The sequence below is a fragment of the Cololabis saira genome, chromosome 4 (assembly GCF_033807715.1).
Source record: "Cololabis saira isolate AMF1-May2022 chromosome 4, fColSai1.1, whole genome shotgun sequence".
Taxonomy (NCBI): Eukaryota; Metazoa; Chordata; class Actinopteri; order Beloniformes; family Belonidae; genus Cololabis; species Cololabis saira.
The window spans coordinates 26,532,507-26,553,173 of NC_084590.1; the positions used below are offsets into that span (position 1 = coordinate 26,532,507).

General features: G+C 43.5%; 1 protein-coding gene across 3 annotated transcripts in view; it reads right to left on the reverse strand.

The window, feature by feature from the left end:
- Nucleotides 1–20,667, reverse strand: part of zgc:172282 (leucine-rich repeat and fibronectin type III domain-containing protein 1-like protein) — a 224,736-nt gene that overhangs the window by 122,816 nt on the left and 81,253 nt on the right. For all 3 annotated transcript variants that reach the window (XM_061719274.1, XM_061719272.1, XM_061719271.1), the window contains exon 2: nucleotides 17,307–17,409. The gene's annotated coding sequence lies outside the window, so the exon portion shown is untranslated. The remainder of the gene's footprint in view (nucleotides 1–17,306; nucleotides 17,410–20,667) is intronic.

Sequence of the window (20,667 nt, forward strand, 5' to 3'; positions counted from 1 at the left end):
GTCTTTTGAAATTGCACTTTAACAAGGCAATGACAAGGTTTTAGACTCACCCGCCGCATACACAGCTGACAGTCATATCAAAATATGTATATATGTATATATATATATATATATATATATATATATATATATATATATATATATATATATATATATATATATATATATATATATATATATATTTTATGGGGTAAACTGGATGCACGGGGAACAGGGGCAGTGGGCTTTTTCTAAAGCATGTTTCCACTGAGCAGTACAGCTCAGTCTGGGTGAGTACAGTAAAGTTTGAAATAGTAAACCTTGTCTGTAGCTACCTCTGGTATGTCTCCAGTCAATAAAGTCAAGGTAGAAGAAAACATTTCAAATAAGAAAAGATTTACAAGTACATTGTATACTTTGTCTTGCCAGGCAGAAGCTGAACTTTGCTTTGAGAAAAAAAGGAAAAAAAAACTTCACAATGGTGCATCCCACTTCTCTCTCCAGGTCATGAATAACAGACGGTCCTTTGACAATTGCTCAACTGACTCTAGTCTTTCTAGGTCCACCTGAAGTGTACTGTGCTACTCACCTTGGTACACAAAGAAAAACAAAGCCAGTCAAACCTGAGCTTAACACCCAAGGAATTTGATTTTCAAACTATAAAATAAAGCTAACAAGCTAACATAACAGAACAGCAGTAAAAGGAATATTGGGGGGGGGGAAGACTTTACAACTCTTTCATCTAAAGAGGTCCGAAATGTGCTCTAGCAGGCCCCTTGACCATCCATCCATCTATCCATCCATCCATCCATCCATCCATCCATCCATCCATCCATCCATCCATCCATCCATCCTATCATAGATAGAGGCACCCCCCCAAGAAAAAACAAAAAAAAAACATACTTAGCCCACATACTTTTGTTTCATACATGAGAATGAAACAAAAGAGCTAATTTGGATATTTGACACCAGGGTAACATCCAGTGATTAGATGAACTGAACCTATCCGACCCTCTGAGGAGGCCATCATACTTATTGTTGGGAAGCAGTTTGATCTTCTTCATTGACAGTCTGATCCACATTCACATGTCACACACATGGAGCAGCCTTGAAATGGAGGGCAGGGCCACAACCACTGTGCCACTAAGGACCCACCCTACTATAGAAAGCAACTGTATCCTGCTCGGGAGCTGGGCCTTACCGTTTCATAGAGGACAATGACGTATCAGAAATCTTTGCCTCTTTGGGAATCATAACTAATATTTTAAGCTGGTGTGTTCCACCTCTGAAATCAGCAGGAAAATGTGTGCCAGTTATTTTCCATGCCATGACAATGGATCATCTAATCGCAAAAAATCTACCATGTTATATAATTCAAAGAGCACCAAAAAATATTTTATATTTAGCTGCTCTTATTTTCATTAAATGTTCTTTCATCACTTAATATGCTAAATGCTTTCAGTAATATCATGGGGAACTGCACCAAAACTCAGTGTGTAATTTCAAAATTAAATGGCTAACAATCTGTGAACAAATATTGTAATTACTGAGTCTTCAAATCATTATTTAAAAATGTTCAGCTTTAATTTGAAAGATATGGGAAGATAATTGCTCCTCTTTTCACGTCTGCTTTTACATGACTTACACATGTCGGGGTGCTTGTGGATGAGTGTTACATACATAGAGACTGAAAAAGGATAAAGTAAACTTCTCCAGGATGCTCTGTCATTGCAGGGTTTTCAGGGAGATGTTATATATCTATCTCTGTGATGGAGAGTGCAACTGCTGCAGTCGTCTGTTGTAGCAGCCAACTTCTTTATGATGAAAAACGATGATTTTGCATTGGTCTCGCAGCTTAAGGTGCAATTTGGTAGACCACAATAAATACTACCAAACATCATTATACCAAATAAGATGATGTTTTCTATGAATCATTGTTGATTTGCTGTGATTATGACTGTCATTGTCAGTATGTTGCTCATTAAAACTGTTGAAATGTTGGCTGGCGTGTAAACCTGCACAAACATACTTCCACATCGCTTCACAGATGCTGATAGACAAAGTTACCTTGGACAAGCCATGTGACACATGCAGATGCAGTCTTTTAGCAATGTAAGCAGGGGGACGTTTGCTAAAGGCTCTGCAGTTACAGACTCTTTATTTTCCTGACATAGTTCTCTTTCTTGCTGTTTCACATTCTGTCTGGGCTCCCTTTTTTCTTTCAATCTTATAATCATGTCGTTGCCATGCTTATACTTTTTTCTGTCTGTATCCTTTATCTTTCTGTCTGTTGCTGTATCTTCTAGCGCTCTGTGCTTTCTGTGTCAGCATAGCAGATAATGAGCTGATTGCGGCTGCCGTAACCATAGCTGTGTACACGGTGACATAACCGGCGCTTTTTACGCTTCAACTGTGAACCTTTCTGGTGAAGCGGACCATGACGTGAGAAATTTGTTTCCAAAAGAAGATGTGGGGAGAACAAAAAAGTGGGTTTTAACAGTTATTTTAAAAATGTTACTATCGATTATCTGAGAAATGCAGGGTGAGTCAAAGTAACAGAGAAAATCGAGGCTCTGGGATTGGCGTTGATTAGGAAAGACTCCTTATTTCAAAGGGAGGTTATAACAGGTACGGGTCGTGTGGGGCGATAAAAATTAGCTCAGCAGATGTGTTAAGTAAACGAGTTGATGAAAAATTAGCGAACACACTGGTACTGGGGCTTTCACAGCTCGTATTATTTATTATGGTACTCATCAACCTTATAGAGCCCGCTTGAACGGCTGCTGTCTTCTCATACATGAACTAAAGAGAAGCTACACAACCCATGTGCCACAACGAGATTGGGAATGTTAAAGTAAAAAGTGTCCATAAAATGTTTATCCATCGTCCCTCCCTCTCCTTTTTGCATTTGGACTTTAACTGTTTGAAGTTAAACTCGGATGTCCCTGTGATATTGTTTCACTGACATAGTGAATAAAGTGAACCGAATGAGTTAAATTGCGTTTGTCAGATACGCTTTTTCTGCTCTCTAACTCTGCCGCTTGCTGTCCGTGGTGCAGAAAACGGATGCGTATGGCGTAAAGGCCCATTGGCTGAATTGACGCCACTGAGGGAGGAGACAGAGAGAAACTCAGGGATTATTGAAGTAAACCTGCTAGCGAGTAGGTTAGGTTCACAGGGTCAGTTGCCATAGTAACTGACTCAGAGTTTGAGTTAGGGTGCTTTCACACCTGTACCGTTTCAAGCAGTTGTTCCGATACAGGGAACGCTTCCCCCTAAAGATCGGAACGTTTGGTATATGTGAACACAGCAATCGCGCTCTGAAACGGTACAAAACAAGCGTTCCGAGATCGCCTAGGAGAGGTGGTCTCGGCCCGATTCCAATCGAGACCTGAAACGGTTCATTTTTTTTTATTTGGAGTGAGAACATGATCCACACAGCAACCGAGACAACTCCATTCATTCATTGTGTATGTGCTGCCGCGGCGCAAGGAGAGGAGTCGGTCCTCCACCAACTCCTCTCCTATTGGACGTGCGAGATGTCTTCCCAGCACGGCACAAATTAAACTTTGTTTGAAATTAAACAATGTTCAATTCGGGCAGGGTTTGCGCAGCCTAAACCCGGCTGCAGCAGGCGCCCTCTCGTCCGCTGCCGGGCTCCGCTCTGCGCCGAGCGCACATAAATGAATGGGTAAAGCCTGATTTAGGGTCCGCGTTAAATCGACGCAGAGCCTACGCCGTACTCTATGCCGTAGGCTCTGCGTTGGTGTAACGCGGAACCATAAATCAGCCAAAGCCGCGGCTGCGGTCTGCGCTGCGCTGAAAGGGGCGTGTTGTTTTTCCCGGGGTGCGGAAGATGAAACTCCTTCCGCGTTCATTTGACCAATCAGAGAGCAGCTGGTTCGCGCATGGAATTTGTTAACAGCTTTGAAACGGTACAGACGTTTGCCTTGTGAACACAAACCCCACGAACGAGAAACGGAACAACTGTATCGATTCAGCCCCTGAATCGGAACAAAACAAACGGGCCACAGGTGTGAAAGCACCCTTACGTTGCTTTCTGGAACTGAAAACTCCGGGTTTCCCTCATCTAAGGCTTAACAAACTCAGAGTTTTCACAAAACCCGCTTCCTGGAATACCCCTCAGGCGCTCTCCAACCTTAAGTACCATCACAACCATCCTTTGAAGTTATTGGAGATCTTGATGTGGCCGAAATGAAAATGAGTTTGACACCCCTGATCTAGAAGCTATTTCATAGCGTGTTGTGCTTGTTTCTCCATTTCATGGAGAAACAAGCACAACACAAAAGTGAAAAACCTGACTGCAAGAGGTTTGCATCAATACGACTAAAACTGGCAACACAACACGCCTGCAATCGATTTATGTTTTTAGCTGTATCTGTGACTGTTTTTATTTGAACCTGCCATTGGCTGGCTGCTGATATGGTGGCCTAAGATTCACAAGAAAATGTAATGATACATGGTTTTGTCTCAGTTTCCTTATTACTGTGCTTTTTACAGACCTACCCACAGACTTTGTCTATACAGCAAAATCCCGCCAAAAGTTAGGCCCTCCAGAAAAACGCGATTGCGCGATCGCAGAATTCATTGCATAATCAGCCAAATGGCGCAGATTACGCGGGGATAGATTTATTCCTAAAAGGGCGCATATTTCCCGCGATAATTGCATACATCCGCGCTGAATATGCGATTATGCGGGGATTATGCGGGGCTCGCTTGATTTCCGCACATTTTCGCATAAAGTTTGGAAAAGGGGGAAGTGTTGTGAGTGACATGTTTGGACGCCCGGTCGCAACGTGCGGGACCCGCCGGGGGACCTCCGCACCCTTCACAGAAGCCGCCACCCCCCAAACAGCAGCTCTCACCCGCGGGGGTGAGAGGAAAAAGGAGAGCCGTCTCCGTCCAGCCCCCCGCTTGCAAGGAGGGCGCGGCTGCCGGTGGACTCAGGATCCGCGCTGACCGCGCACCACTGCGCACGCTCCCATCCACTTGGGGATCTTGGCGGCGGACGCGTGGGGTGACGCTCTGGCTCGTCCCCTCACCGCACCGGTGCGCCCGGCAATCACCCGAGCACCGAGCCGCGGGCTGGAGGGGAGAGACCAGGCGGGGACCTGCCTCTGAGCCGCCTCCGCCCCGCTCTCCACCTGCGCTCTCCTTTTTTTTTTCGTCTACGACCTCAGATCAGACGAGACAGCCCGCTGAATTAAGCATATTACTAAGCGGAGGACAAGAAACTAACAAGGATTCCCTCAGTACAATCAGCATTCTTTTAATCTGTGTTCTTATGTATTGAGTGTTGTATGTTTTTATCATGAACCTCGAGTCTGACTAATAAACGATGATGATGATGATGATGATGTAGCGGCGAGCGAAGAGGGAAGAGCTCAGCGCCGAATCCGCAACTTCCTGCATATTTTGCATATTTTGCAACTTTCCGCATATTCCACGACTTCCCGCATATTCCGCAACTTCCAGCATATTCCGCAATTTCACCGCATAAAAGCACATAAAAAACCCGCACATTTAATCGCATAATAAATGATTTTAGCCCGCATAATCAATTATTTTAGCCCGCAGAATCAAGGATTTTTGCCCGCGTTTTTCTGGAGGGTCTAAAAAGTCACCAGTGTAGCTAATGGGGTTCTCACATTGAACACATCCGTCTGAAATGCAGCTAAATATAGATCTTCTGTTTTAACTAAGTTTCCCTGTTGCTACTCAATTTGCTTCTTTAGTTTCTTCAGCCACCATTTATCATTTCATTTTTCTCTTTTTTAATTCATTCTATGCTTTCCTCTGATCGTCCCTCTCTTCCTTTTTTTGCCTTCCTTCCCCTTTTTCATTTACTCTAATTCAAGGCTTTCTATGGCTTTGGCTCTGACAGATGTGTCTCATTTTGCAGAGAGCAGTTGCAAGCTTTCTCATTTGGTGATTATGGTGACTGGGGATAATAATATTAAAGAAAAAGAAAAAGGGATGGCAGAAATGGGATGAGAGGGTGGAAATGGCCAGAGGAGAGAAAATGTAGGAGAGGGGAGGAAAAGAGAAACATGGGGAAGCAAATCAAGTTATGCTCACCGATGACAGGGAAGACGAGGAGAACGTAAGATAATGGTCAGTAGAAAGGTAGAGAACTACTTGGTAGTCATCACACACAAACTTTCTCCATACAGGAGCTCAGTGTGCAGCTGTTGCTTCAGGGACTCACACACACACACAAGCTCAGTTACAGATACAAACACACAAGCAGTACTTTTCTCTCACCCGTATGCTTTGGGCTGTGCTTTGAACTGATCTTTGCCACTGGAGAGATACAGTGAGCTGGCTGATAATATTATCCTATGGCCTTTATATGATAATATGGTTCATTACTGAGAAGATTTTTGAATAATTTGCTTTTCATAAGAAGCTTAAGAAATTACATGGCTGTTATGGTTCTTGGTGTCAATATAATATAATTCTGTGTTTATCTAAGGTCTTGGGTTGCAAAATCTATTAAGTTCTTTACCTTTGCTATGGTATCTGATGGCATTTCATACAGTTATACCTCTGAATAGATACAAGAAAGAAAAAAAACTTGACATCTATTGAGGTTTACCACATGTAAGACACATCTGAATAGGACAAACTACTGTAAAACACCAAATAAAGGCCCGGGTGTTTAATTGCTTAAATCGCTCAAATCGACAGGCGTTTATTAAGGCCCTGGTTTATTTGGGACCTGCTTTTATTAATTGTGTGTCTTCAGCGAACCCAAATCTCACCAAATACAACAATAATAAACAATAATACCGTTAATAAAATGCTAATAACAATAGCCTATCGTAATCATGTAACCTCATGCGCTTGCTGTTTTCCGTAGCTAAATTTGAGTTTGGCTTTATTGTTTTTGCACTCTCTCCCTCTTTTGCTGTCTTCCATGGCTATTGCTTCTCGGCTATATTGCTCTGCATATCGAACTACATTTGACTTAAATTGAATTGAAGGGTGTGTGTCAGATCCAAATGCAGCATCCAAATGCAGCACAACGGCACGAAATGTTCAGTAAAAGTTTTTATTAAAGTCAACCTCGCAGCAGGCAAATAAGCAGAGTTCAGTCCTCAGGATCGTGGTAACCCTCAGAGTGGCAGGAGAACAAACTCCAGAAAACAGCTGGTGTGAGTGCTGAGTAGATCTGGAAGCCGGAACACAGGAACTGAACCGCCGGTCAGTCAGAGGAATTGCCAGGCAGCCCAGGGAGCAGGTAAACAGAAACCAGAGACGCTCAGGAAGTACTCCTGATCGGGGACAGAAGGCTGACGTGATTAACAGGACGGAGACAGGTGAACAGGTTGTGGACAGGCAAGGTTGGCAACAGGTGATCAGTCCGGGGTAAAAACGCTGGAAAGTCAGGCATGACACGAGAACAATCTGGCAGTGACTGGCTGGGAGTCAAGTGCTTAAGTAGAAGTCCATGGCTCATTGCAGATGCAGAGCAGGTGTGGAAGGCGGGAGAAACCATAGTGACATGAGGAGGTGGACCTGGCAGGTGAGTGAGGCAGTTATTGAGTTAGAGTGGATGTGACCCCCCCCTCAAGGGACATCTCCTGATGTCCCAAACATCATCGAGGGAGGGAGGGTTCTGGAGGAGTCTCCTCAATACTTCGCGGACTCCTCTGATGATGAGGTCCTCCATCTCGCCAGGACCAGCTGTGTGCCTGGCATTGGAGGTACTGGGACGGGGCCTCCTGGGCGCTGGGAGGGTTCTTGAGGGCTGGTCCGAGTATTGCCGGTGGAAGTTGGTGATGTGTCGTGAGTCGACGATAAAACCGGCGGGTTCCCATGATCTCGCCTCCGGACCATAACCCTCCCAGTCGACCAGATACTGGAAGCCCCTCCCTCGCTGGCGGGAGGGGATGAGGTGGTGAACGGAGTAGACGAGACCTCCATCGTAGATGCAGGGAAGCGGGGGAGCATGTAGGGCGGACCTGCATGGACCGGGGAAGCTTCAGGCAGACTGCATCTGGGTTTTGATGATTTTGAGGATGGCGAACGGACCAATGAACTTAGGAGCCAGTTTTTTGGAGTTACCACACCCATATCCACACCCATAATTATATAGATGCGTGTGTCTGCGTGTGTGTCTGTGTGTGTAACTTGTGTGAATTGTAGTGTGCTTGTGTCTGTCTGTGTGTGTGTGCATGAGAAGCGCTATACAGTAATCCAACGTTCTTCGCGGGGGTTACGTTCCAAAATGAACCCGTGATAGGGGAAATCCATGAAGTAGTAACCTTTATTTTTTTTACAATCATTATAAGGCTTCAAATTGCGGAGATCAGCACCGCCCCACCTTGACCCGAGTAATTGGATTTGAACGGGAGAAAATGAAAAATGATTATGAAAAAATATATAATAAGTACAGTAGGACAAATTGTGACTTGCAGGTATTTCACTGCTCTTCTGACGGTGCTGCTGCGTCTCGACTCTGTTCTGTAGCGTCTTTTTCTTCTAAAGCCCACAGTGCAGGTGTGTTTTTTCGAGAGAAGAACATAGTTATGGGTATTTGATGTTGCTCTTTTTTTCTTCTGGGCAAAAAGATTCTTATGAACTGACATGCCACCTTCGATTATATTTGAGAACTGTAATGAACGATTCATCAAAGGGTTCCGTTCTTGAGCTGCTCACTGATGTTCATTGGCCATTCTCAGCATTGTTGCTAAGCAACCAACGTTATTCACACACAGGAAGTGGAGAAACGGGAAGACTGATTAGCCAATCAGAATGCAGAACACGATGCACAATGCAAATCCGTGAAGCACCCTGAAAGGTGAACCGCGTTATAGCGAGGAATTACTGTATAAATAAAGTTTGTTGTTGTCGTTGTTGTCACCCCGAAGAGGAAGGTCCCGGGTTGATTACCAGACCTTCTGCCCAACCCGGTAAGTGGGTGCGGTGGAGCATCGGTGGTTGGCTGAGACGGAGTATAGGTCTACAGACCGCTGGAGGGCCGCCCTGGCCAAGGTGCGCCGACATTGGCGATGAAAGTCTGTACGACTGGGTAGGAAACCTTCTCCAGGGCTTGGAACAGGGGTGGTTGGTACCCGTAGGCGCACTGGAATGGGGAGAGGCTGGTATATGAGCTGACCAGCATATTGTGGGTCGTACTCCACCCACATCAGTAGTTTGGTCCAGGTCGACGGGTAGGCTGGAGACCATGCAATGGAGGTCCACCTCCATCTACTAGTTCTTCCGCTCCGTTTGGCTGAACTGGGGATGGAACCCAGAGAACAGGCTGATTGTGGCCCCGAAGAGGGTGTAGAACTCTCTCCAAAAAACAGAGGACAACTGCGTTTCCGGGTCGGAGACCACGTCCACTGGAAGGTCATGGAGCCGGAACATGTGTTGGAGAATCAACTCAGCAGTCTCTTTGGCCGAAGGCAGCTTAAGCAAATGGATGAAATGTGCCATCTTGCTGGACCGGTCTACCACCGTGAGGATGGCGGTGTGCCCTCAGGATGGTGATAGACCGGTTACAAAGTCCAGGGATATGTGTAACCAGGGGCAATATGTAACCGGAAGCGGGTGTAGGTGTGTTCTGGTTACAAACAGGGCAGGCTTTAATAAACTCTTGGACGTCCTGGTTCAGGGACGCCAACCAGAACCGGCGTTGGAGAAATTCTTTGGTTCTCTGGATCCTTGGGTGGCAGATGAGACAAGAACTGTGGGCCGGAACAAAGAATCGGTCAGGTGGACAAGCGCCGGGACCTGGCTGCTCCTCCAGTGCTGCCCGGACCTTCTCCTCAACTCCCCAGGTGATAGCAGCAGCCAGGCGAACCGAGAGAATGATGGTGTCCCCCTCTGTGGAACCGTCCTCCTCCCCATTCAAGAATTCGTAAGACAGGCAAAAGGCTTTACATTGCGGCTACTTGGTCGGTAGGAAAGGGTAAAGTTGAATTGGGTGAGGAAGAGGGACCAGCGGGCCTGCCTGCCAAATGCAGCTTGATAAGGTGATCTAGCAAAATAGAAACTGTTCTGTGGTCTGATAAATCAAAACTGAAAATCTTGCGGACTACAGAGAGGAGGGGCCATCCAGCTTATTATCAGCGTTTAGGACCCTGCCTCGCCTGTCGTCTTACACAGGGGACCCCTCTAATCACATCCTAAAAAAAGGAGGGCTGTTATGGTATGGAATTTCACCTACTGTAAGAGGCAAAATGCACCTTTAGTCTGTAACATGTTTTTATAAATGACATTTACATCTACAAATAAATGAGTCTGTGTCTCCACATGGTGTAGGTGTTAAGGTACACTGACTATAGACTTTAAGACATACACAAGAATCGGGATCAATGCCATTTACTTGGGCAGACTCGAACATGAATTGGCAAAACTGCCAGACCTGCAGCATTCTCAAACAAATCGAAACTGGAATGTTTCTACGAGTGAAATTAGAGGTGAGAAACAGGCAAAGGCTATGTAGGCAGACTTTAAGAAATGCTAAAATGCCTCATCAATGGTTCATCAGTTCAGCTGGTGTATACTCCTTATTTCCAGTTCACACAGAATGCTCAGACTTTGAGTAGAACTTTAAATGAAAAGCAATGAACGGTAAGTAACTGATTAAATAAATAATTGAATAGAATTTGTCATGTGTTCCACTCTTATCAAAAGTTTGCAGGGAAGAGGTCAGGTGATGTCTTCTGGGAAACTGAATCAAACAGAAACATGATGCAAGTTTCTTTGATTTCCTGACAAATAAGCTAAAAAAAAAAAACAGAATTGGGCCATGAAGAAATAGACTGCCCAAACTCAACACTTATGGCATTGTAGGCAGTTCCCGCATTAAAGAAGCATTCAGCAGTTTTTAACAGTCAAGATGTCAACTCTTCACTTTTAATGAACAACAACTGAGGTATATACAGTAGTATGTGTACTGTTTTACTTATCTCTGACGAAAAAATGTAAGTGAATGAATGCTTGTTGAAAAACAATACATTGTGCCTTTCTGCTTGATCCTGTAATGCTTCCTCCATGCATTTAAACACTGAATACAAAATAGAATGTGGTCAAATGCAGTTTTAAAAACATGAACCCCCATTTATATCTGAGTTCTCTAACTTTAGATAAGTGGAAACATATCCTTAGATTCACAATATTCTGATTTGCTATCTGTAAAGGTTTTTACAAGGGAATGAAGAATTTAGATATCGGTGTAGTTCGAGAGACCATATAATATGAATAAAATATCTCAACCGTTAAAGTGTTAGAAATCTGACTCTGTGCCTTGAAAAGGTTAGTATAATGAAAACTTTCTTTGTGTGTCCATAACAGCTTTAGTTCCACTTACTGCAATGAGTATTTTATGTCTTTGTTAGGGTAAAACTAAAAAAATAAGAGAGTGAAACATCTTGGAAGACTTTGTTATTTAGTTCTTCACTCTAATAAACAGCTTCCGGCAGATGTTCTTCCTGGATGCTGGCACAAACTAGAAGCAGTTTGAGGAAGGCAGGAAAGGCTGCAAGCAAGTAAAAAAAAAAACATGATGGAGGTGTATATTGTTCTGCAACCAATAAAGTGAAATCACTTTTCTGGCCCCTTCCAAAATGGGGTGTGAGCCAGAGGTAATATGCTGTAATAGGTTGGCTGGGGTGAGCTGCTGCGGCACTGTTTCACAAGGACCCTCTCTTCCTCAACTGGAATTCAGTATGCATGTAGCTCTACGTCTGTGCAGCTAATCAGCCATACGTGCTCACAGTGTGACAAGGGTTTTCTGTCATCCTTTCTACTCATTGTCTTCAATGTAATATTAAGTATCTGTGAGGTGCTACCTGTGCGATGTAACAGAAAAAAAACAAATTATGACCCTAAAGATGAGGTCAATTATAACGTTCTGAAAAAAATGGCTGCACCTTTTTTATGGATTTATCAAATCACGACAAAACAGTTCATCTGACTGTGATGAGAAATTGACAGTGTCAAACTCAGTGTAATCTGCAAATGTCCTTTTGTAACCAAACTGCAGGCAAATAAATAATTAAATGAATCACTGAAGTCCTCGGCGTGCAGCAACACAGAGTCTAGAAACAAGGGCCTCATATGGTGAAAATCCAATTCATGGAAGCATAAAAAAAGACAGATAAAGCAGAAATGAAAGCACAGTTGTTCAAAGTTTGTGGGGAAAATGCTCATATATGCTGGAAGAGAATGTTTGTTCGACATTTATGGTTTTAAGTGATGGCCTGACTTATCTTCATAACTCCACTTTGGATCACAGTCAGTATTATTAGCACTTCCAACTGACATGAGACCCATTACAACAGATCTTGGTTTTCTGTAGCCGTGGGAAAATCCAAAAGCATTAAAGATCGACAAAATACAGAGCATCGAACATTGAGGATCTAAATGTTTTGTGGCAGCAATTTTGTCAATTCAGTAGTACTTAAGTAAATGAGAGGACAATGGACCCTTGATAAGGAAAAAGAGAATAACTTTCACTGGATAATTACGGGTTTATATTTTTTCTGGATAGCTTTTCTTATCAGCTCATGAAATACTTTTCCATTGAGGATTTTAATGAGCTCCCTACACAACTCCATGTGCAACATTCTCAGATCAGCATTTTCACAGCTGCATTGTAAAGGTTTACATTTGCCCTGACCTGAACTTTTATGCTAAAACTCACGTGTTAAGTTTAACTGCTGATTCCACTCCGCAGTCCTTTCTATAAAAGTAGTCATAGCATCCTGGCCAGGTTTCCTACTTCCTAGCCAGGAAGTCCATGATTTGGCTTACTGCTTGGAAAGTAGGACAATTTCTTTTGTTGTACACTCCCACTCCATTAATTTCATTCAATTCCACCAGGGGCAGAGTTATTGTTCTTTGTAATTCAGGTTTGATAGTTAATCCTTTCCTCTATTTCTCTGTGAATTTAAAGCATGTTCCGATTGACTTACTGTATACTGTATGTTTGCAAAATACCCTCCTGTGAGCTCACCATGTGAGCATTGTGCTTGGTGTTCTGATCCTCGGCTTCCAAACCTGCCTCTTGAAACAAGCAGTGTCATCTCTCTGGTGGGCAAGGAACCTGTACTTGAGTGTGGGGTTGAGAGGAAACAGCTAGATATAGTAAGGCTCACCTCAGCACTTCTCCTCGAGAGGGGTTGGACCTTATTACACTCTGTAATTGCCCATAGTGAAAGGCATTGGACTGGATTGAGCTAACCTTACCCCCAGCTCAAAGCGTGTATGTTGAGGTTTTCCCCAGTAGATGAGGGGGAATACCCAGCCCTCTTGGAGTCCCTGGTGGGTGTGCTGGAAAGTGCTCCTAAAGGGGATCCTATTGTTCTGCTAGAGGGCTTTAATGCACAGGTGGGTAATGAGAGTGTTATCTGGAAGGGTGTGAGTGGGAGGAAAGGCCTCTTTGATCTGAACCTGAGTGGTGTTCTGATGTTGTATTGTGTTAGTCACAGTTCGTACCTAATGAACACCATGATCAGACATAAGGGCATCCATAAGTGCACAAGCCACTGGGACACCATTGGTCGTAATTCAATAATTGATTGTGTAGTTATATCATCGGATTTGCCGTCATACTGTATATGTCCATATATATGTACATATCTTCTAGGCACTTGGGAAAAGAGAAAAACTGATCACCTTCGAGTGTCACGATTTAGTATCAGTTCCTGTTTTAGTTTGAAATCTGTGTCTTTGTGTTTCGGTTCTCTCTTGACTTCCCTAGTTCCCATCTGCCCTGATTGTCTGCAGCTGTCTCGTCAACCCTTAGGTGTATATCTTGTCTTGTCTTTCCCTTGCTCCCTGCTGGTCCGTACTGTTTCATCCCTCCATGTTTCCTGTTTTGGTTTTTCTCTCTCTCTGGTCAACCTTGCTCAACAGTGCTTTTGGTTTGTTTTTTGATATTAAATCACCATTTTTTGGAACTCCTGCCTCATGGTCTCTCCTGTGTTTGAATCCTCTTAACTCAACTCCTGACAGAATGGACCAGCCAGCAGGAGAGACTTCTGCTTCGTCTGAGTTCTTCTACCAGGAGACGCAAAAGACAAGGCAGTGTTGGCAGGAGCTGGATTTACCCTTCCTGGGAACGCGCCTGGCTCTAGGTGGGCCCAAGAGCCTTCAGGCTCAGTTAAGGCGAAAATGGAGACAATGTCGGCGCCGACTATCACCTCACCATGTTCCTGTTCCCAAGATGGTCCTGGACGCACCTCAGCCCGTCCCTGTTCCCGAGGTGCTCATGGACGCACCGCAGCCTGTCCCTGATCCCAAGGTGGTTGCTAACGTATCCCATCCTGTCTCTATGCCCGGGACTCTATGCCTGCACCTCAGCCGGGGCTCCTGTCCAGGAGTCTGCAGGCTGCTTCTATTCCTGATCCTTTTTCTGACCTGGGCTGTGACTCTGTTCCCAAGGATCGTCTTGGACATACAGAGGGGGAGGTCACCTGAATGTCTGGTGGCATTGCATCTTTGGTCCGGATTGGCCATCAGCACCAACAATGGCTCCAGCAACAACAGTGGCAGCTGGACCAGATGATCTGGCCACTCACTTGCCTGGCAGCCCCGTCTGTGCCGCTCCCCCTGGGGACCCTTCCTGACCCTCAGCTGGCACCCAGGACCCTGCCTGCCCCTCAGCCGGCACCTAGGTCCCTGCCACGGACCCTGCTCGCACATCAGCCAGCGCCAAGGTCTTGACTCACGCCACTGCCCGGGACTCTGCTCAGGCCCAAGCTGATGCCCCGAGGGTGGCCCCCTGATCTGTCTCGCCCAGCCCCAAGAGCGCCCCCCCGATGTCTGCCCAGTCCCGAGAGCAGTCCCCTGAGCTGTCTCACCAGTGTGCCCAGCCCCGTGGACGGCCTCCTGATCTGTCTCGCCATAGTGCCCAGGCCCCCTGACCTATGACTATGTGTTGGCCTGAAGCAAAAACTCAGGTGTGGGAGGGGTTCAGAGACTTCATGGAGAGTGATCCTAGATTGGCACTGAGAAGATTGTGGTGTCAGGCAGTTCAGCCAGGTAGAGAAGAGTATAGCACTGTATAGCAAGGCATGGATGAATACTTTGAGGATCTTCTCAATCTCACCAACACATCCACCTTTGAGGTGGCTGATTTTGTATATTCTGGGATGGGTTTTTGGTGGTTCTCAGTCAGAAAAGGTTGGAACGTCCTTACTAGGCTGGGAGTGAAGTGCTGCTTTGGGTGGATAAATTTAAGTACTTCTGGGTCTTGCTCATGACAGAGGGAAGAATAGAGTGGCAGATATAGATCTGAATTTCTGACAGGTTCCCATCCTTCTATTCAGAGCTTCAACCCTCCTACAGAGAAGGAAATCTTGGACATAATTATGTGCCTGAAAGACTCAGCTGCTGGTCATGATGAGGTCAGATCTAACTTAATTATGAAAACTAGACATTCAATTGTTAAGCCTTTGACCCATATTTTCACCAAATCTCTAGAAACTGGAATAATACCCAATGACTTCAAAATTGCCAAAGTTGTCCCTTTTTACAAATCTGGAGACCATAGTGTATTTAGTAACTACCGGCCCATTTCTGTTCTCCCATGTTTTTCAAAGATCCTGGAGAAATTGGTCTATAACAGAATGATGAAACATTTGCAGGACTGTAATATACTGTATAAATACCAATATGGATTTAGGACAAATCATTCTACAGAAATAGCTATACTTCAATTGGTTGATAAAATTCACAATGCAATCAATAATAATGAATATGCTTTGGGAATCTTTCTTGATTTATCCAAAGCTTTTGACACAGTTCATTTTGATATTATTCTTCAAATATTATTACACTATGGATTTGCTGGAATCACTCATGTGTGGCTTTTCAATTATATTCATAACCGTCAGCAATGTGTTATCATTGATGGTAAATCATCAGAAAGGGCCACTTTAAAATGTGGGGTCCCACAGGGGTCTATACTAGGGCCCCTGTTATTTTTGATTTATATAAATGATTTGGCCGCAGCCTTGTCCTCCTCGTTTCCTGTACTTTTTGCCGATGATACAAACTTATTTATTTCACACAATGATTTTTCATTTCTAATGGGAAAGGCTAACCATGATTTAGAAAACATTTCAAAATGGTTAAAACTTAACAAACTATCACTGAATATACAAAAATCAAATTTTATTATATTTACATCAAAAAATATATTGTAAATCTAACAGCGGTCTGTCTATAGGAGATGACCCGCTCACTCAGGTTACATCAACAACCTTCCTTGGTGTAATTATCCATGAAAGTTTAAGCTGGAAAAACCACATCAATCATGTCTATAAAAAAAATATCTAAATCTATTGGTATTATTGGCAAATTCCGTAGTTTCGTGAATGAAAATTGTCTCCCAACTCTTTATTATAGGTTGATATATCCATATCTCATTTACTGTAATATTATTTGGGGAGCTACCTATAACACACATCTTCATAAACTTCATATGTTGCAAAAAATATTCTGCAGGATTTCCACACACAGTAATTGGTCTGCTCATTCTGCCCCTCTTTTCAACTCAACTCAACTCAATATTTTACTCATCTTTAAGTTAAATACATATCAAACCTGCAATTTTATTTTCAAAGTATTGTTCCTGCCAGTTTCATTTTCTTTGCCATGTAAAGATTTTTTTCAGTTCAACAGTGATATACACCATTTTAATACAAGACAGGCTAATCATTTAAATCTCCCGAAGTTCCGTACTGGTTTGTGTCAGTTCTCCATCAGATACAGGGGAGCCCAGTTATGGAACACCTATACAGCAATCTCGTCTTACCTCTACTTCATTCAATAAATTTAAGCTCAGGACACATTTAATTGATCAGATTACCTAATGATATTTCTAGATTTGTTATTTTTTCTTTAATCATGTAGATACCATGTATTCTATTCATGCTGCTGTTTATTTGATTTGTTTTTGTTTTTAGACTGCAATCATGTATCCTGCATATTTTAAATCTTTGTACAATATTTTGCTGTATTTTACATAGGTAGAGGCCTCGTATAAGCCCCTTGGGCTTTTTGCCTCAGCTTAGCACATTACCAATCACTCTTTTACATTTGGATGTTACTTGTTCTGTTTTTTAAACTGTGCTGAATAAATAAATCTAAATCTAAAAAAAATTACCTGGTGGATCAATGCATTATCTACAGCACTGCAGACTCTGTAGTGGTGTAGTGGTTCTTTAACTATAACACTTATTTATGATCAAATTCCAATGCATTTTGAGCACTCTTGCCCTTAAAATTCATTTAAGGGCAAAACATTCTGGAGTTACAGCAGTATGTGAGTCAATGCCTACCTCTATCTGATGTGGTGTGTTTTATTATGACTCAACATGGAGTTCATGAAGATGAAGAGCATTGACAGGTGGGCAGAAAAAGAAGATGGCCCAAGGAGATGACCTGGGGAGGAGACAAATAAAACAAGAAAGAGGTGTATTGTTATCTATTCATTAAAATAAGGGATATCCCTTTATTTCAGCATATTTACATATTGCCATATTCACATAATGCCAAACCCTTGTGCATCCGGCGCTCTGTTTACTTTTCCTTCCTTACACTATCATCTCTTTTGTCTATAAAAACAGTTCATCAAAGCATACAATCCTAAAATCAGTTCAGCTTTCCAGAGAGGATATTAACATGTTTAACACACTTAATGGATATCGATCTGATTATGAAGAGAGTAAATTCAACACTAAATATATCAGGCTTTGAATACAATGTAAGATCTGCTTATGACCAGAATCCCCAGAGTAATATTCTATGGGCAAAGAATGCCCTTATTTAATAGCAACCCATTTCTTACTTGTAGAGAGAGTACAGTTGGGTACAACAAGGTGGATCAAACAAACATATTCATACCATTTTCGCTCAAAAGTACTGTTTGAAGGATAATTCAAAAGTAATTTTTTAAGCACACAAAAAATGTCTACTGCATTACAGTCCAGTTCTGCTATAGAATATAATTGTTTAGAAGCAGTTCGAAGCTTCCTGGCACTAACATCCCATTTGCAATATAAAAAAATATAAGAAGTAAATTAAGCCGTAATCTTTGTCAGTTTTTAACACAAGCAAAGAAAACTACTGTGAAATGCACATCTGGAAGGACTCAACCTTATCTGATGTGGGCATGTGCAGCTGTCAACCCTGAAAAAATTCTCCTGCATGCTGTCTGAACATGGTATAATACTTAAAAGAGAATTCCAATTATCCTGTTTTATGTCATTAATAATAGCAGTGAAGTCAAATCTGCTTGTTCATTCAAAGGAAATAGCCTGTCATTGCTCCTTAAAAAACAAAAACAAAAAAAACAACAATTTTTTTCAGGTATCTCAAAGGGATTCTATACTAATAGCTTTCTAAAACAAGATATCAAGAGCCTTGTTATGTTCATGATAAGGAGGAACCTAGAAGTCAGATCATAATATACATCCATCCATTATCTATACTCGCTTTATCCTTTGCAGGGTCACGGGGGGTCTGCTGGAGCCTATCCCAGCCATTCTTCAGGCGAGAGGCAGGGGTTACACCCTGGACAGGTCGCCAGTCCATCGCAGGACTCAGATCATAATAGGACTTATCAATGCAGAGAACGAAAATACTTTGAAAATCTTAAAGTGCAGGTAGTGATGCAAAATTATAAATTTTTCTGTTTCCTTCTTTTTAAAGGGGACCTATTATGAAAAACAAGTTTTTTCTTGTTTTAACATATATAAAGTGGTCTCCCCTCACCCTGCCAGCACAGAGAAGGTGAAATCCCATGGAATTCTGCAGGGTCTGCTTCCCCCGCCTGACTGAGTCTTCCAGTGTCATGTGGTTTTTACGAGCCAGTCTGAATCTGCTCCTATGGTGACGTCACCCTAGGCGCAGAGGTTTGGCCTCCGCTGCTGAAACCACGCCCACAACCAACTCAGCCGGCTGGAGCTTCAGCCATTGTTCAGCAGCGGCGGCTGTTTCAACAGCGAGGGGACAGTTAAAATGAGGTTTTGCATCGACACTTACCCTTATAAAAGGATCAGTACCAACAGCACGGACCCGGCAACTGCACATGAGTCAGCGGTAAGAACGTTATTTTTTTATGTTATTTATATTTGTCTACAAGTATGATCTTTGCATGGGCTAAGTATTTAGCTTAGCTCGGAGCTCCGGGGCCGCTCACGGACCGGACCGGTGAGGAGCCCCGACGGGTACCGTAATATATTTTTCTTCTGTTCATTTCAGATCTTCCAAGCAAAAGGCTTATTTATGGTTCCGCGTTACACCAACGCAGAGCCTACGGCGTAGGCTCTGTGGCGGGGCGCCTGGAGCGGACGGAGCGACTACCGAGAAGGAGACGCTGCTCCCGTGGAGCTGCGCTGCAGAGGCGGGCCCGAAGACCTGTCTCTGCCCGAAGACGGGGCGGTGGTTCCTCCAGGAGGAACCGCCGCCCGAGCGGGAGCCGATGCGTCGGCTGCCGCTCGGGCAGCGGACTCCATTGTTTACTGTTGAAGGATTGTTAAAGAATAGATGCGTGGACTGGCGTGTCTGCTGGGTTGGACTGTTGTTCGGGCTTTTTCAAAAGCCGGCATCATTTCCGAGGGGCCGTACGGCAGGAAAATGACTCGGCTATCAGCGCGGCCAGAGAGCTGCGGGCTATGCAGTTCTCCTGGTCTCATTGATCAGGCTTGGATGAACGCAGAAACGGAGGATGGAGATTTCGATGGGTTTGATTAATGTAATAACTTAAACAAAGCACAATCAAACTAAGTTTTGCTCCCGCTCTATTTTTAAACACCACACTTGTATGCTTGCACTGAATGCGAGCGTCCGACTATCACGTGTGACATCGGACGCTCTCTGTCCACGCTGAAACCGTTAAACTTGCGGCCAGTTAGGACAGTCAATACAAAAAAAATAAAGCAATGGATTTTATTTTGTCGCAGAAGCTCCCTGGCATGGGACATGCAGCCGCCTGCTCTTCTGGCCGGAGCGAGGCTTATGCTCCTCCCCTGCTACACGTCATTCAGGGAGCCAATCAGCACAGAGCCTCATTATCATACCCCCCCCTTCCCTTAGAATGAAGCACAGAAAAAGGGGTTAGAAGCGGTAAAACTATAGACATGGCTCACAGGCGGAATTTCTGATTTATGTAGAAAAAACAAGCTTTAGATTGTTTTTAAGACATTCAAGGCCTTTTTAAAATATACATTAAATGCCATAATATGTCCCCTTTAAATAAAAAAAAAACAACCATATATCCATCCAATATTGATTAAACTGGTTTTAAAATGAAATGATGCAGCAGCAGGACAGCTGATCATCATCATATTCAGTCTGGCAGAGAGTAATTCATGAGAGTAATGAAGATGCTACCAAATGCTTTTTTTCTCCTTGTGCAACATGGAAATCCATCTCGGTGAACAGTGACAGTAGCACCAGGATGGCAAATCTTTTTGCTTGTTGGCAATTGCAGCTTACACGTCAACGGTGCAAAGAGTCACAACAGGGATCTGTTTGACATCTCCTCTCTTTAATGGTCTTTTCCTGTATTTAAGTGATCTTGCAGCTTAGCACTTTGTTTTATCAAGACAATATTGCACAGGAGGATACTATGTAGCATGATATCCTGCTGTATTTAAATCCCTGGTGGCAGGAGCTTCTGGCTTCAATGTGGTACAT